Here is a 15,199-nt window from a genome sequence, read left to right as displayed (position 1 = left end):
TCTATTGCAACTTTGCCAATGGTTGGGTCCATTGTGGGCATCTTTGATGCCAATGCAATAAATAGAAAATAGGTGGATGAGCAAGCTCTGGTACTCTTTAGACAAGGTCTAGAGAATAGGAATTTAGAGGCATTTGGGATGGGGATTAGTGCTCCCTCGTCCAAATAGATAGGACCTATGAGTTTGTAGATGGCATTAAGTACATTATGCACATGGTTCTAAAAAATTTCTTGACTATTTTAATGAAGGGAGCTACTCCTTTTGACAGCACTTACCAAATAAAAAGTAAACATGGCATAATAAATTTTAAAATAAATTAAATAATTTTATTAATTTTGTCTTCAATAATTTTAAATTTGAGAAAGTCTTGAAAATGGCTTATGACATTTGATGGTTTGTCAATGTACATACCTTTCATCCACTCTATTTGAATGCTAGATTCTTGCATCACAAAGTTAAGGCAGTGTACAGTAGATAGTGTCTATAAAATGTGTGCATATGTTTCCTCAACCAAAGCATTTATAGCTCCCTGCAATTTTTTGTATTGTTCATAATGATTTTGACAACAGTTTTAGGACCTGGATCATCTCTATAGAGTCAATGAGGATTTTAGAAATGAATTTTGCATCCTTGATTTTTCCTTCACAATCAACCACCTTTAAAAGCATTGCTCCTTTGGGAAATACTACAACAATATTTATTAAGATCATTTTTTTTCAATCTTTCCATCTTTCAGAAATAATATATTCTCTTCTTTCAACCCAAAAAATCTCTAATTGATTTAAGTGATGCTTCTACAATTTTTTTGTAGAATTCTACCAATAAGAAGGTGTACACCTTTTTGTACCCAAGACTTATGGAACCAAAACATACATTATTGATTGTTGTCATCATTATGGTTAGAAAGAAAAGGTAGAAGAGTTATGTTGTAGCACATAACACCCAAACAGTTGTGTGTCAAGGCTCAGAAAATATCAAATCTGTCGTAATTGCACACATTAATATGCTACTGTGAGTTTGTTGTCTTGTTTTTTCATGTATATGTTTGATCATTTATATTATGGTTCACTGCATGTATTTTCACATATCTAATCTGTCGTAATTGCACACATTTTGTAATAGGCACATAGGTTGGTTTGGTAACTTATAACTTCTGTAGTTTCAGTTTTTAGGGAACAATAGTAACACAGTTAACAAAAGCAAACAAACCCTTGCCAGTAAAATTGGCTGATGCACTGCAGCACTGCAGTTCTTTCAAACCTAAGATGACACCTCACTCTGTGAGTCCGTAATCATTGTACCATGCTGCCCCTTTTCTAACACCGACTTTTAACCCTTTACACTCCGAGTTATTTTTGTCAAACAGTTTGCTTGAAAGTGCAGATGTGTTTTTTTCAGTTTGTAAGGATATTGGCAATGTTTGATATGCATTTTAGAAATATTCATTTTCTCTAAATTAAATGAATATGCAACAACAGTTGTAGCCTTCCAAAATACCAATAGACTGAAAATTTAAGTATTTCATTCATTTATCAAAACTGATACAAGTTTGCAAAGAATATTATTCCTGACCTTTACATTTGCATAGTTCTGAAATCCACCCAGCTTGTGACCCTCTACATACTTCACCCACACGTTCAGGTCTGAAATGGAAAATCCATTCAATGGCAGATTTTGACACTCAGGAAACCACATAACTATACTAGCCAGCCACGATGGAAATCTGAACTTAACCCCTTGAAATCTCTGTCAAGAAATCTGCAAATAGGGGCGATGTTTGCAAACAGCAAATATAGAAAAACCACATCTTCAACATAGAACTGAGTCGTCCAACGTGACAATTAAATAGCAGAAGTTAAGACCTGGTCAGTCTTAAATCACACATATTAAGAAGCATATTAAGTTTAGAGAATGTTAGTCAATTCGAAGTGTTTAACACTTTTAAGCTTAGAATTGTATTCTTAGTGTGGCCACACACCTTAAGCAACATATTAAGCCTAAAAAATGTCAGTCAACTCTGAATGTTTAACACTTTTAAATGTAGAAATATAAGCTTAGTGTGTGTGATTTAAGCCATCCCCTAAAACCCCCAAACTTTCTCACATCCCAGTTCCTCCTAAACAATGCCTAGCAAATGCCTCCAAGCAATCCATGACCCAGCATCAAATACTCCACACACCAGGGAAATATATCTTCAGATCAAATGACCTTCAGTTAAACTCAAGCGATAGCACAATAAATATAACTAGCGCTTGCACCTAGGTAAGGTGCAATGTGTAACGCTGATAGTAGTTTATATCACATTTGAGAGTCTCCACATATGATCTAAATTTACAGTATACAGTTGAAGTCAGGTGATCCTCCATTGACAAATGAATATGTGATCTTGGAATTACATTTAACAGATATTAGACAAGGAGTGCAGGTCTTTCTAGTACTAAAAATGTGGAATGTTCTTACCCTTAAAGAGCTTCATGGCCTTAGACAAGGCTTAGAAAATGTTTTTTCAACATATGCTTTAGGGAATATTGAGCAGTGCAAGGTAAAGTGCTTGGACAACGATGGAAGAAGAGTGCTACCAATGCAATGGAAGGATGATCTTGAGTTAGTGTGGTATAAATGTATATAGAAATTCGAAACGCTTGAGAATCCACATTTAGAAGCTTATGAACAAAAAACCATTTCACTAGAGCTAGCCAGAGTGAAAGAAAAAATATTGTTAATGGAGTTTTGTTCTCTATTTTGTGGCATTACAAATCAATTGCTAACAGCTACAGAGGGTTCAGACATTGGGTTTCAATTTAATTGGCTCCATGCTTGTTAAAACTGACTCCGTGTGGAAGGAGTTGGCAAAGAACGCAATTGAGAAAAGGTGCTTTTTAGATCCAAATGTAGACAGCAAAATGGTGGACCAGCTTAATGATCTGCCAAATAAGGATTCCATCTTGCTCAACAACACAGTTTGGAAGATTACATACAATAATGAATTTAAAAAAATATTTACCAGTCTGAAGGATTTATATGTGCAGAAGCAAATAATCAACACATTATGGAGATGGGTTAATGGCAGGTAACAAGCTAGGAAACTTGCAGGTCATGTTGAGCTATGTTACCAGAAACGAGAAACGAAAAATGCAACCGCAACCACAACGTGATGAGAAACAGAAGTTTAAAAGGTTGCGTATAAGAAACGGATTTTTAATATATATATATATAGTAAAATTAATTTTAAAAATAAAAATTATAAAACATATATCTCTATAAAAATTTTAAACATTCTTTGATTTCATTCTTTCAGTTTAAAATAATTTGTATAAAACATTTCACACATTAAGTATAGTAAAATCAGGAGGACAAAAATAAATTTGTGTGATACTTAACTAGGCTTACAAAAATTGCAAATTAATGTAAACTCCAGCTTGGGCTTTATTGGCATTTATAAACTAATGTAAACTCCACCTCAAAATTGGGGAAAAGATAAAAATGTCTAAGTTTTTATTTAAATTTTAACAGCAACTGCTAGAAAAACGAAAAATCACGGCTGAAACGGTCATCCGCAACAAGAAACCTGTTTCTATCGTCGAAACGCGAAACGGAAGTCTCCCGTCGCATTGCTAGTAACTAGGATGCCGAGCGAAGCCTTATAAATGAATATGTGATCTTGGAATTACATTTAGCAGATATTGGACAAGGAGTGCAGGTATCTCTAGTACTGAAAATGTGGAACGTTCTTACCATTAAAGAACTTCATGGCCTGAGACAAGGCTTAGAAAATGTTTTTTCAACGTATGACAAATGGATTAAGAACTTAAGATGCCTACGGCAAAGACAAGCAGCTCTGATTACAATTTTACTGTTTTGTTTCAAGTTTCAACTTACCTGACTCTTTTTGTTGCAGGGATTAACAATAATATGATCTAAGTGAGGAGGACTGGTATCTTTGTAGTCACATTGTGAATGGCAAAGATTTAGCTCAAAGAAAATATGGAAGAATTTTTTATTTTGTAAGGGGTTATCGAGTATGGGTTTCATTATCATTAAACTATATGGAAAATAAGAAAATACAGGGGGAAATAAGAAAATACAGGGGATTTTATTTCGTTCAGATTTTCTAATGATCTAGAAAATATATCCTACCCAACAAGGATTTGTGGGCAAAAACAACAACCAGCGAGAAAGAAGGGAGAAAACAATTGATTACGGTATAGGCAACAATACTATGTTTAGTTCAAGTGCTTGCAGACAGGTTTTTTTCCTAACAAAATTCTTCCATCAGGCTTTGATGGATATCCATAACCTATTAGAATGATTTCTTATATCTATTGTATGGTAATACTACATTTTTCATTGAACCCTAATTTTTTTTTTACAAATTGATATATTTTTACGCCTAACAAGTAGTATCACAAACAATTTCACAAAGTTGGAGATATTAGTATTGCAAGTATTTGAATTAAAAACAAATATAAATAAAAAGTAAGAATCTCTATACGTGGGATTAGAAACCTGGAGGAGTTTGATATGGCTTTCGTGCTTTGTCTCGTTCTCTGCAAGTCGTTAATGTTTTCTATTATCTGTAATGGACACCTATGCATTAGAAACCTGTAAAATAATTCCCTAATAATTCCAATCAAAAGAAAAGTTGCAGAAGCCATATCCAAATAAATTAAAAGCAAACCTGAAGGAGCTTGGTACGGTTTCTTGTTATCCTTTGTCTTGATTGCGTCACTTTTCTACAATAATAAAAGGTAAATGTATGATGATGTTTAACGATCTACAAGGCAGGTGTTCACTACTAGCGAGGTTGGACAAGATGTTGTAAACGCATGGGCAACATGAAGGATGTGGGGAGCCACAACCATTTCCAGCACAATGTTACCTATTTTCCCATGCGTTAGACAAGAAACCTTGATAAACACTTTGTGGTGGGATAATTTTTTTTACAGGATGGTGTAAACTTGTGGGCTGCACCAAGCACGTGGGGAGCCACAACAATATCCAGCACATGCGCGTGCACATACATACATATACATGCATACATACACACACACACATACATATATACATACATATATGTGTATATACATGTATATGTATATGTGTGTACATGTATACATATATGTATATGTGTGTGTGTCTCCCCTCATTCTAGACTTCTTGTTGGTGGCTCCAAAATGAATAAAGCTTTTAAGAAGATATCTGTCCCAAAACGGGGAGCTTGTAAAGCTTTTTTCGCAAAATCCAAAAAGGCTTCCAGGAAAAGGAAACGATCTAGGAATGTTAAGGTGCCCTGCGTTAATGATAAGCTCATGGACCAAAATAAAGCAAAGGATCAAGCTCTCACGAAATTTCTCTCAAAAACATAAAACTTAAAGGAGATATTATTCAAGAAATGAACGCTTCTAAAGAAGTCAATGCCCTTTCTCAAGATTCAAAAAATCCAAAATTAGTCAATCAATTGTCCCCTCTTCAAACCTTAGATATTCCTTTTTCCAAGATGGAAATTCGCAACATCAAATGCCAAGTGGCCCAGTTGCTCAAGAATAGGAAGCTCTACATCGCTCAAGGTCTAAGGTCTTTCATTTTGAATTAGCATCCCAGCTGGTTGTTTTTTTCCTAGTTGTGTTATGGCATGGGGGCTTCACTGGCTAGACAATATTATATCATGTGCATTCATATTGGAGGGTTTAATATCCCAAAAATGAGGGTACAATATATTGACTATTGGTGAAAATATGGGATTTTTAAATTCGGGCTATGAAAAATGCAATATTTGGCAAAAATAGGGGGTTTTTAATTCAGCGTATACATTATTAGGAGGGAGGTGTCAAAAATGGAGTTTACTTTTAGGGCAATATTTTTTGAAAATAGGAGAATTCTTTAGTATGCTATGAATGCACATGATGTAACCTAGGTTCACTAAGGGAAGCTCCCGTGTGTTATGATTGGTTGTTCTCTTATACAATTGTATTTCCAAGATTCCATCTTATGTAATGCTATTGTATGTTGTCGTTTAGTATATTCTAACTGGTCATTTTTTGTACTACTACTATTTTTCGCGGCGAGTTGTTGTTGTTATGTGCTATTCAACTGGTCCATGTTGCCTTCTGTTGTTTATATGACCATGTCTTAGTCCTTGTTGGGGAGCTAGTAGGTGCCCATTATTCTATAGGCTCACCCTAAAATATTCTTAATTTTTATTAAAGTATAAACAATGACCATTCATTACATAGATGATTTGTGTCTAACACATGGAGATGGGTTTCACTGTGCCTTAATGTGTATAAAAAGCTATATATTATAATTGTATATTGCACGTACATTTTAGAATTTCATTAGAAGAATTATACGAATGAAGGGTATATGGTGAATAGGGTATCCGTTGTGAAATTCTCTCGAGCCTATTTTAGCTGTATGCAACGGATGACCCCCTGACTTCAACTGCTATTAGCATTACACATTGCACCTTACCCAGATGCAAGTGCTAGCAAATATTAGTAATTGTATTCAAAGAAGGAGTAATGATTATGTTGATTTTAATTTTTATATAGAATATCTTATAAATTTTATGGGAGGTCAATAATGGGATTTATTAGTATTCTATTAAAAATTTGATATAAAATCAAAATTGTGTACTAATAATTATTAATCATATAAAAGTCTTACTACAATATTTGGTGGTGAATCTTGATATGAGACATTGCAACAAGTTTTGAATAACATGCCTATTAAGATGTTGAACATTTATTTTTGCTTCAGTATAGAATTGACATCCATACAAATATATCCTATCTGACTAAAAAATAGGACCATCTTTTTTAAAAGACTCTAATTTGATTAAGCATTTTTTCCCAATTATATATATGACATAGATGCAAAGTATCATAGTTAATAAATTACTTTTTAATCTAAATTGGTCATGATCAATACTAATGATTATTTGATCTAACAGATTAATTTATATTGACCTCAAAATTTCCATTAAGTTTTCACTGAATATGTAGACCAACAATGTTTAATATAACTTATTGTACTGAACTCTTTAACTTTTTTAAACTTTTCAAAAACATGATTTTCTTACAATTAAATTCCTTAAAATTTAAACAACATTTGAATTACTTATGACTTATTTTATTGATCATTCATAATCCACCATTCATAAAGTATACTATGTCAGTAATAAATTAATTATATAAAATTTGATATTATTTATCCATGAGAGATTGCATACCATTTAGACCAACTCAAAAAAATACCCATGAATTCTCTTTTTTTTTTGGGGTTGTCTTATGTATCCATTACGTCTCTCTTTCAAGCTAAATAAAGAGCATCAATGTACAAATGAGAAACAACATAATTGATGGCTTTTTAAACTCATGTAGTAATTGCTAAACTCCAGGGTCAAGTTGTGCAAGAAGATAATTTTCCATGCAAGAAAAAGTTAGTCGCAAACGTATAGACGATAGACAAAACGAGAAAAATCAGCGATTAAATAGTCAAAACAACTATAAACTTCCTTCCATAGAGGATTTATATTGCTCTGAATTCAGCCTCCGCAAATTCTATGCTATAATTTGAGTATAGTGCCAGCTCAATGAAACTAGCACTTGCACCAAATAAAGGTGCAACGGTTACGCGTAAGGTGAAATATATTTGATTAATTTATTGGAGGGTAGAAATTTGAGAATGTAAAAATTGTATTTATTTATGGTAATTATTTGTAATATAAATAATTAAAATACAAAAATCTAATATATAAAAATCAAAATACAAATAGATGCAAATTAATTTAGAAATTTAAATTGTACAAAATGTTTTAACAATATAAAATGTTTTTAGAATTTATTAAAGTGATTTAACTTAAGAAATCGATTATATTAAGAACATTCATGTTGACTTTTAAGATGTCATATTTGTTACTGATGTCCATCTTTCGAAGACATCCATTGGACCTTATTTCTCCAAAATGAAATTTTCAAGAGAGTTAAATTTATTTTTTATATGATTTTTTTAAAATATAAATCATATCAATAAATATAGTTTAGGTGAGGATTAGAGTGCAATTGATGTTTGTCACTAATATGTATTCATCATTTTTTATATTGACTTTTTGTAAATGAATTTGTCATGTCTTGGAGCAATTTCTACAAAATAAACATATGAAAAAGTGAAGTAAATGCATCATGAACAATTGAAGTGTGAGAGCGATTAGACTCAGAATCACATACCTTGATTTTTTAGGATAATTGTTGTAATCAAGCTTCGTCTCCTTTTCTTATAGTTATGTATGGATTTTTTTTCATTTTAGAGTATCACTCAAAGGAGAAGGTTGGTTGAATGCGAAGACCATTTGATGATTTGACATTGGATGTAGTTGTAAATGTCAATCTGATGCAGAGCATTATGGAAAACCAACTCACAACCAAGGATCTTATTGATCCAATCAACATTTCAAATTTTTTATCACCAATTTATTTATAATAGAGGCATAATCAATAACCAATCAACCATATCAAACAACATAACTATCCCAATCCATCATTAGGATCCAATCTTCCAATAGTCACATAAACATCCAATCAGAAATTTAACCAAACCCTTACTTCCTTAAGGAATCTTAAGCACTCAACCAATCATTTCAATATCATTCCATCCATATGTTTCAAGGTCACATGCATAACTCATTTCTGATTTCAATATCAATCCATCCATATGTTTCAAGGTCACATTCATAACTCATTTCTGATTTCAAGAATCATAAACTTTTCAACAAGTTCTTACCTTCATACCCTTAAACCACATGTATCCTGATCACAACAAGATAAATCAGATTACTTAATCCACATCCAAGCACCATTTAAAATACCAACTTCATATCTCGATCACATTTAAGCCACAACACCTAAATCTGATCATAAACAAGAACTTGACAAGCAACTTTCATTAGACCATCATTCAGCAACTTTGATAATACAAAACTTTGTTGCTCATAACCTTCATAACACACAACACTTGGCCAATCTCTCCAGTGAGAATGCAAAGAACTAGGTTTGAAACAACATATCAAAAATTTGTAAAGGTCCAACGATTCATTTACAATTTATGCCCCCCATACTGAGACCCATTTTTATTGTCATAAAATAAGGGTTTTGTGATAGTTTTGATAAAAACCACTAGAACTTTCATTATAATCCATGGCCAATGCTCTTATTGCATTCAAAAAAATTTAATTCAATAAAATATTAAAATATCTTTTCAAATAGGTTTAATACTCCATTCAATCCAATAAAACATGTAAACATCCATTAAAATAGGGAATCCACATGTTTGTCAGCAAAATAATAGTTAAAGGTTACACAAAACAGAATACATCTTCATTACTTCTTCCAAAACCATTACAAATATTTTATCTTCATGGTGTATACTTCCTCCCTTGCACAACATTTCATCCATCCCTGATAAATTACATTCAAATTGGTGACAAACACCATGACTGTCACCTTCAACCTGCAGATTGGGTGACATATAGAGGTATAAAGTTACTCCACTTACAATGCCTTCCTCCAACCTTGTCACCATCACTCAAATTTGACCATTATATGAAATATATAAGACCTTTCCCCCTATAACTAATTAACTAACCCTTTAGGACCGAATGGAAACCTTTTATATCAATTTTTGCAACTTTTTGTCAATTTTTGTATTTTTGACATAAATGACTCTAACCCTTACATGGAAGATGGACCAAATATGATATATTACATTCAATTTATCCTTCCTTGGGCTCTTTTTCATACTTTGACCATATTGACCAATATTGGCCTTATGAGGACCTAGTTGAACAACTTTTACAATTTGGCTTTCCATAGCCTTACATTTGGGTTCAATTGGACTCAAATGACTTTAATACATAATGAGTGACTCAAATGCAATTAAATTTCTCATGTTATAACTTTTAATCTCCTAGAACCTCTTGGTGCGTAGATGCTCCTGCGCCATACTCCCGACCTCAAAATTTTCAAAGCCTCTTGGAAACATGGGTACAATGACCAACAAGAAAAAAAAATTAGGTTGAAATCATTGTTACCTTTTTCTTCATTCACCTTCTTTGCCTCTTCATGCCTCTTATCTTCCTTCAACTTCTCTATGCCTCTGCTATCATTAACCTCATGTTTAAGGACACAGGACTGTCCTTGTATCTACCTCCTCAATGACTCCTATTAATGGAGTATTTAATGGCTGCTACACAGGGTGCTTTACCAATCAAAAGTCTACCTCTCCTTTGCTTCTTCACCTCACCAACAAACAACTCACCTTTGCCTCACCTAGGTGTCCTTCCCTTGCCTCTCTCCCTATTCTTTTGGCAACCAATGGACCATCCCATGGCCCTAACAGAGCTTCCTTGTCTGCCCACACACACACACAACCAACTTCCTCTTGCAGCTAGATGGACAAGCACCTACAACCAAACTCATTAGCAACACAAAACAACATCTTGCTTAGCCCAAATCTTTTGCTGAACTCTGATACCAATTTGATGTAGAGCATCATGGAAAACCAACTCACAACCAAGGATCTTACTGATCCAATCAACATTCCAATTTTTTTATCACCAGTTTATTTATAATAGAAGCATAATCAATAACCAATCAACCATCAAACAACATAACTATCACAATCCATCATTAGGATCCAATCTTCCAATAGTTACATCAACATCCAATCAACAATTTAACCAAACCCTTACTTCCTTAAGGCATCTTAAGCACTCAACCAATCATTACAATATCATTCCATCCATATGTTTCAAGGTCACATTCATAACTCATTTCTGATTTCAAGAATCATAAAATTTTCAACAAGTTCTTACCTTCATACCCTTAAACCACATGTATCCTGATCACAACAAGATAAATCAGATTACTTAATCCACATCCAAGTACCATTTAAAATATTAACTCCATATCCCGATCACATTCAAGCCATCATTCTGCAACTTTGGTAGTACATAACTCTGTTGCTCATAACTTTCATAAACGACAACATTTGGCCAATCTCTCTAGTGAGAATGCAGAGAACTAGGTTTAAAACAACATAACAAACATTCATAAAGATCCAACGGTTCATTTGTGATTTATGCTCCCATACAAAGACCCATTTTTATTGCCATAAAACAAGGGTTTTGTGATAGTTTTGACAAAAACCCACTAGAACTTTCATTATAATCCATGACCAATGCTTCGATTGCATTCAAAAAAAGTTAATTCAATATAATATCATTTCAAATAGATTTAATACTCCATTCAATCCAATAAAACATGTAAACATCCATTAAAATAGGGAATCCACGTTACTGTCAACAAAATAACAATTAAAGGTTACACAAAACATAACACATCTTCATTACTTCTTCCAAAACCATTACAAATATTTGATATTCATGGTGTAGACTTCCTCCCTTGCACACCATTTTATTCATCCCTGAGAAATTACAATCAAATTGGTTCCAAACACCATGACTGTCACCTTCAACCTGTAGATTGGGTGACAGGCAGAGGTATAAAGTTACTCCACTTACAATGCCTTCCTCCAACCTTGTCACCATCACTCAAATTAAACCATTACATGAAATATATAAGATATTTCCCCCTATAACTGATTAAGTGCCCCTTTAGGACTGAATGGAAACCTTTTACATCAATTTTTGCAACTTTTTGCAGTGTTGCACTTTACAACTTTTTGTCATTTTTTGTATTTTTGACATAAATGACTCTAACCCTTACATGGATACTTTTAACACTTCAAGATAGACCAAATATGATATATTAAATTCAATTTATCCTTCCTTGAGAATTTTTTCATACTTTGACCAATATTGACCTTATGAGGACCTAGTTGAACAACTTTTACAATTTGGCTTTCCATAGCCTTACATTTGAATTCAATTGGACTCAAATGATTTTAATACATAATGAGTGACTCAAATGCAATTATATTTATCATGTTATAACTTTTAATCTCCTAGAACCTCTTGGTGCATAGGTGCTCCTGCACCACAATCCTTGTCTTTCTATATTTCCAATATTGATTGTTGTTCTTTGTAGTGTTAGACCTTGGGATTTGTGTATGGTAATAGCCCATGCTAGTTTGAGTGGTATTTCCCTATGATTACCTAGTGATACAAGTATTGTTGGTACATTTTGTGGGTCATCTTGGTTCCATGGTGGGCCACTATAATTATCAATTAATGCTACAACATACATTAGAGCATCTAATCGTTTGGAGCTAAGACTATAGACAATATCAATAACTTTTCCAAAAGATCCATTTACAAAACCTTCTTGTGTTCATATGTTGGTTGTGAGCATGATTTGCTGGTTTTTGCATAGTAGCACTTGTTTTTCAAATTGCTCATCATTAGCTTCAATATTTGTTGTGAGTCTAGTTGTTTTAGTAGTACTTATTGCAATTGGATGATTTAGCAATTTCAACATTCTTCTATTGTGTAGTCTTACTAAATCATCAGTAGAAAATAGGTGCATTGGTTTGTCAAATTGTTCTTTTTCACTTGTTGTAATTTGTTTGTTTGTTTGTGTCATTAAAATTTGTTGATCTTCTTGTGTTGGTTGTGTATTTTGTATGTTTTGCAATGTTTGATGAAATTGTGCTTGTGTTGGAGTTTCACCTTATTGACAAAACATTGTTTGTAAGGTGACAACTGTCATAAATTGGTCTCATATTGTTTTGGCATTTGAATGTGATGTGTAGATAGGTTTGTCCATCACATGTGGTAGTTGTGTAGGGTCACCAATTAAAATTATAGATACTCCATCGAAGTATACATGCTATCGGTGGGGAAAGGCTTCACATAGCCTAGTGTCTAATTTTAGTAGTAGCGTTGGCCCTATGAAGCTCATCTCATCAATGAAGATGTATCATACGTGTTTTATATCTTTTTGAAATGTTGTTAATGTTTGTCCTTGAAATTGTTGCATTTATTTGATCAGAATCCTAAACATTAAATGTATAGTGTATGTGTGTATGTTAGAAGCAACAATTCCTATTGGAGCTAGTGTAAGTATTTGATTTTTTTTTTTGCGATGTCTTACTCTATAGTGCACTCCTTATATAATGGGTGGACTCACAATATTGGTTCCCACTTTTTGACCAACTTTGACACTTAGATGAACATTTTGTAAAAAACCTTCACTTTCTGACACCTATAACTTTTAAATTGTTAAGAATTTTAAGATGATGTAAACTAGTGATTTGATAAATTTTTTTGTAGATTATAAATATGTTTTTTTTCAATTTTTTTTTAATAATATTTTATTGATTTTCCATCTCCCTCAAAAAGTATTTTTTAACAACAAACAACATTTTTTTAAGAGTGATGTGCATCCTGAAACACAACTTTTGTTCTATAAATGATAAAAACTTAATTCTTTTGAATTTTGGTTTGTAACATCAATACCCAGGGCATGCAATTGGTTTGATAGTGATATGTTAAATATTTTTATTTTATTAAGTTTTGAAGTCCAACTAATTATAATTTAGATATAGGTGTACGTTTGAACACATAACTTGTTTTATATATCAAAATTCATTTTTATTTTTTTTGTTAGAAAGAAGACATCAATACCTAGTGCGTGGATATTTTTCAGAATTTTTTTGAATTAGTTTACTATTTTTCCAATGTATTGAACAAAGAAGTTCATGTCTGGTGAAAAACCTACATTCATAAGAAATAAAATAAAAATATATTAATGAAATTAAATATATTAAAAATTATACTATTTGAAAAGCTTATAATAATGACTAATACTTAAAAAATAGAACTTCTAAATGAATTCATTTGAGCCCCCAAAAGCTAATGTAAAATTATTTTTTTATAAGCATTTGATAGATGCAAAGGAGACTCCATTGCAAGTATGATTTAGAAGTAGAGAGGTTCTATCCAAGAAATTTTGTTCTAAGAGCCTTTGATCTAACTATAGGTTATGTGCAAGATCATGGGGGGCCAAAAAGTGGCAATGGAAAAAAAAATGTGTTTTAAACTTTTCCAAACATGCCAAAATCTGCTTTGACTTTTTGTTTCGGTCGGCCAAAATTTGAATTTGGTTTGGTAATACCAAACCAAATTGGATATCCGTTAATATCGGATATCCGATTTGTGATATCACCATTATGATGTCACTATTGTGATGTCATACTTTTTTCAAATCGAATATCCATTTTTCTCAACATAAAAAATATAGTTTAGTAAAATGGGCATAACGTTTGTGTTTCTTATCGAAATTTTTATTTTTTACAGGCGTTGGAAAGGTAATTTAGAGACCTATCAAATGGATGAGGTATTTTGATGATATTATAGAAAAAAAATTAATTATAATCATTTGAAGTTAGTCCTTCAATTTTAAAACTGTAAATACTCACAAATTTTGCATACAAAGTCTCATTTTTTTCCTATCACCTCCTTTATCTATCACTTGTCTATCTATACTTATATAATATACTTTATCTATCTCTTTCGTCTCTACGTATGTCACTTATTTTCTTATCCCATCTAGATAAATAAATTCCCAAGTTACATGCATCTTTATATCTCCATCTTTCTATTCCTATCTCTCCCTCTCCCACTCCATCAGTGTCACTCCTTATTTCTATATTTCTCTCTAATAATCTCTTTTCTCTCTATTTATCTCCCTTATCTACCTTATCCTACCTATACTTATATATTTCTTGTCTCTATCACCTCCTTTCTCTCCCTATCTTGTCCCCTCTATCTCTATATCCCTATAGATTTGTCTTCATGTATATTTATATCTCATTATCTCTAAATCTCACTTATTCACTCCATCTCTCCCTCCATTTGTCTTACTCTCTCTATCACTTTCTATCTATATCTATCTCTATCTCCATCTCTTTCCCTATCAATCTCTCTTTTATATGTTCCTCCATACATGGTTAATCTACTTCTCTATCTCTTCCTCTATCGCCCTCTTGAAGTATCTTTCCCTTTCTCTACCTTTATCTCTTTATTTGCTCCATCTTTATATATCTTTGGCTCTCTCCCCACATCCTTCTCTATAGTGCCTTTATATATCTATATATCCTCCTCTTTCTCTCTCCCTCTCTATCTATCCCTATCTATAATCTCTATCTCTATTTCTCACTCTCTTGCACTATCTATATCTCT

Source organism: Cryptomeria japonica, chromosome 6, assembly GCF_030272615.1.
Source record: "Cryptomeria japonica chromosome 6, Sugi_1.0, whole genome shotgun sequence".
Taxonomy (NCBI): Eukaryota; Viridiplantae; Streptophyta; class Pinopsida; order Cupressales; family Cupressaceae; genus Cryptomeria; species Cryptomeria japonica.
This window is presented reverse-complemented; position numbering follows the sequence as displayed.